Genomic DNA, 4,508 nt, shown 5'->3' with positions numbered 1-4,508 from the left:
CAAGATCCATATGAGTCCCCATGAAACTGCTGGTGGTATATTTTGTAGGGAGAATGGAGGGATTGTACTGCTGTGTTTTGTCTTAGTGCGGTGTTCCTACAAAGAAGAGTGATACGAATCTAGCAAGAAACTCTCCTAATATGTAGTGCAAAGCCCTGCTAATGTGCCTTCGAGTATTTATGGGGATAAAAGCAGAAAAGTACTAAGCTATCACCAGAACTGATGTTTATCAAGGGCCCTTAAGGAGGAATAGAGAACAAAAGGAGATAAATCACTTAAGTGTGTTGTGATGTTCTAAGTGTCCAGTGATGAGAAGCAAGAAAGCCAAGCCTTGTCCAAGTCAGCCACCATGACCTTCAAAAACAGGGTAAAAGCTGCAGCTCTTCCCCTGTCCCTGTCTTTTGCTGGCTCAGGGAGATACAGTGGCAAGCAGCTCAGGCAGCGTTCATGCATCTGAAATATTCAGTGGAGGGATATTCCTTCCTGTCCTTCCCTTGGATTTATAATAACTTCTGGTCTTTGGCCTCTAGTTGAGACTGAATTGGTTTTGCTTACCAATGGGCTCCTGTTACTCTTTTCTACCAAATATTACTTAAGGCCTCCCCAACCTGGAAATTTGGCAGGCAACAGGGCTTCCCTTGTCCAAAGGATTCCCATCCTCCTCAACATCTCATGCAATGTCATCCCGTGGCTGAGGGTGACAAAGCCATCTTGGAAACATCATCTGTGTACTTCTCTCCAGGAAGAATTTGGCTCCACCTGATCCTTGAGCAGAAGGATTAGGATTTACAAGTCTGGACAACACTACCTGTTGTGATGTTCTCCTGTTCAAGCCTATCTAATTACTGTAGTTGAGCAGCCAGGGTCCCTCGGTGTGTGACTCCTGGCTGTCTTTGTGCCTCTCCAGTGCCTTTGAGGCTTAGGTGGAGACAGATATTCCATCTCCTGGGCAGGGGCCCTTCTATTAAGCCCAGATGAAAGTTCACCAGTCCCTGCTGATTTTCCCTTGCAGTGATGACTGTAAATTGGGGTTTTTTTGCTGAGATATTTCTTCTTTTCTACATCAAAGAGCAAATCCTTACTTGCTGGCAGGATATTGGGCAGCATAATAAACCATCTTTAATCTGGTGCTACCTGCTAAGAGCGGAAGCAGAGGAAGCCTGCAATACGTTCATTTCCTTTCTCCTTACCCTAGCAGATAGAGCAAGGAATTCATCACTTTCTTCCTAACTATATTTTTAGTGGAAGACTGTTATCTTACCTCTTCTTGATCATCTCTTTTCCTAGACTAAAGTACCTTAACATTCTTTCCTCTAGACTTTCCATAATTTGTCTGCATCTTTGAAGTACTGGTCCCAAGACTGGAGGTCACCCTCCTGTTAAGGGTTCAGAAATAGCTTGTGTGGAAACAAAACCAACAGAATAATTATTCCCTTTCCATTTTATGCTCTTATTTAAATATCTTATAATTGATAAAGCAAATCTATTATGAAGTTGTCTCTGTCAGCATAAAGTTTGAATATTTCTCATGTAGCAGCAGGGCCAAACTGCACCAAGTTTGGGCTAGAATTTACAAAGATTTAGATGCTAATTAATTTTATTTAAGCATCTGAATGATTCTATGAAACTGATTTTTTTTTGCATATTCTGTTGAGATTGGCACTTCTCATTATTAAGGTGTAATAGCCATAAATACAGATTAATGGTTTTGCTCTGGAACCCCGACACCTTGATTACAGATAATCAAAAGTCATTTTCTTTCAAGACCCAAAGCAGGCAAATTAAGATGCAACATCAGCTCCACTTACAATGTCACTATCTTGACATGAACTCCTTGATGTCGTGCTGTGAAGGGGAGATGAAAGGTGCAAGCTTTGCCCAATTTCCTTTGCACTTCAATAATCTTTACATTTACACTTCCAGTGAGGTGTCAAAGATTTGGATGTTATATTTTTGGATGAGAATTGAAATAAAACACTTCAGGCATGAAGTTAAGTCCTTGAGCCTGTATTCTCAATGCAATTCCAGCAGACCACAAAGAATCTGAGACATACTTCACTCTGACAGGTTTTCTGTACAATCAATGTATTTTTATATGGTGCTAATTTGGTGTAAAGACCACAGTCTTATCTATAACATCTAATGAAAAAAACCTAAAGTCAAACACTTGTTAAAAAAAATCCACCACAACAAACAAACCAACCCCACAAAAACAAACAAGCAAGCAAACAAAAACAAACAACACAAATGCAAACCAACCCAAAACCTCACAAAACCCACCCCACAATTTTGCTATGAGGCAAATGATAGCAACTTCCTGGGCATTGCAATTTACAAAAATCTTTGAAATGATGTGGGGCAGCTTCTTAGTTCTAGCTGACTTTTCCTAATTAAAACAAATTTAATTAGTAATTCCTAGGTTGTAAGTTGAAAGCACCACTATAGTTTGCCCTTCAATGCAGTAACATTTAAAGATACCTTTAATCTGAAGTAATTAATTAGGAAATACACTATAGATTCCCCCTAGGCAAGTCCCCTAGCAAACAACTGGCACTACTTAAAAGCTTGTGTCTGCTTGAAAGTGATATACTTATGAAAAAGTATGCCCCAAATTCTATAGTATCTTTCACCTGAGCCACAACCCTTTCTGAAATGTGCATTAAATCCCTGCGCAAATATAATATCATGTTTTCATATTTCAGCCAATAATCTCAAAACCAACAAATCTCAAGCTTCACAGCAGCACATTCTCTCACACTGGGACATAAAATACTATTTCTGCTTAAGAAATTCATGAAATGAAGAACAGGGAATCTAGCTCGCTGACCCTAAATCTGTCTCAGAGTAAGAATCAAGGCCAGAAGGACCTATAGTGCTGGTCCATCCTAAAGAACTGCACTTTTCTGAAGCAAAGGAAACTCTATGATTTACTGTCATTGTGTTGGGCTTCATCAAGGGAATGTGCAAGGGGATTTCAAACCTGGGCTTCAGGATTATCCATTCTCCGAGGATGAAATTCTGAGCAGGTTCACCCCTGTCTGAAGCACCGAGATTGGTACACACTATGAGATTTGAAAAAAAGAAATAGATTCAGATAGCACTTTCTTTTCTTGGACCTCCAGGACACCTTTTCTATAAGTAGTAATTTTTTGGAAGCTTTTGTTTGTTACCTGAAGAACTGGAGGCTTTTTCTCTAAAATAAATACATAAATTGCAGATTGTTGTACAATAAGAAGACCCCAGGAGTTCCAGCTTTAAGAAATACAGCAAGTGCAAGTGTTGTGAGACTGGCAGGACTGCAGTGCAAAAATGAGGCTTGTCACCTTAACTAAACTTTTTCTCCTAGGGTGAAATGCTACTCTACTGCAGAGAACCCACAGAAGAAATTTCGCATCAAATTACCATATAATTATAGGGGCTTATTAAGAGCAATCACAGTAAGAACTGAACAACTCCTAATTCCCATCTCTGTCATGAGCACACTAGTGAGTTGCCTTGGCTCTGTGTGCAGCTTCATTTCAAGGCAGCAATTAGAGCAGACCCATTCATGAACAGGCTTAGCTGAGATATGGCTTGCAGAACAATTTACTTTGACTGAACAGTTGTCACAAGTTGTTGAGTTTACAGTCACATACAGCTCTCTAGAGCTAATAATAATCTGATAAGACCGTGAACACTTTTTCTCTTTCCTTCTTTGATGCATATCTGAGAATTCTGAAAGCTAAGTTTAAAGAATATGTCTTCCTCTGTCCTGACCTTATGATTTCTCAGCGTCTTTGAATGGTACAATTAGTGGTGAGAAGGCAGTCTGCTCTAGATCTGATGTACCATTGGACCAAATTTAGTATGGCAATATTAAAATGATTGTACTGCTTTGGTGTGGTAAAGTGTACATTAATCATATCTACCAGTTAAGTTCTGACTGTTGGCAGCCATGCTCTACTGCAGCTCCTGAATTCACCTGGCAGAAGTGTCATTGGATGTAGTAGAAAGCTAACAGTAGAAATCAGGTTGGGTAACTACTGAAAAAGCATCTCTTCCTCTATTTTCATTTCATTTGAGCAACATTCTCCAAAACACATCAATCTGTATGTGTGTGCATAGTCCTGACCTAGAAATTGTTCTATGCAACGGAATGAAATTTAACTCTGGTCACACACTTGGGTTGTGATCTGAATGCATCTCCCTCACTAACAGGACCATTTGTTACCCAGTAGCTACAACTGTACTGACTCAAGGCCAACCACTGTGCTACAGTTTTTAGGGGAACTGCAAAAGTACGTTGGGAATGACCACTGCTGTGTGGACATTTGAGGATAGTAACTGATGATCTGCAAACTTGACTTGAGTGAGTACCATATTCAGCAGCAGAAGTTGAATGGGAGCATGAAAATGAAACAGCACAGCAATATCTCCTTTGCTAAACAAGGCAGTTTTCATCTGTTCATTACTCTGATGAAAAATACATTGAAACTACCTAACACAGCTTTAGGATGGCATTTTGATAG

The sequence above is a fragment of the Manacus vitellinus genome, unplaced genomic scaffold (assembly GCF_001715985.3).
Source record: "Manacus vitellinus isolate BGI_N305 unplaced genomic scaffold, ASM171598v3 scaffold_0_pilon, whole genome shotgun sequence".
NCBI lineage: Eukaryota > Metazoa > Chordata > Aves > Passeriformes > Pipridae > Manacus > Manacus vitellinus.
Note: the sequence above shows the minus strand (reverse complement) of the source record.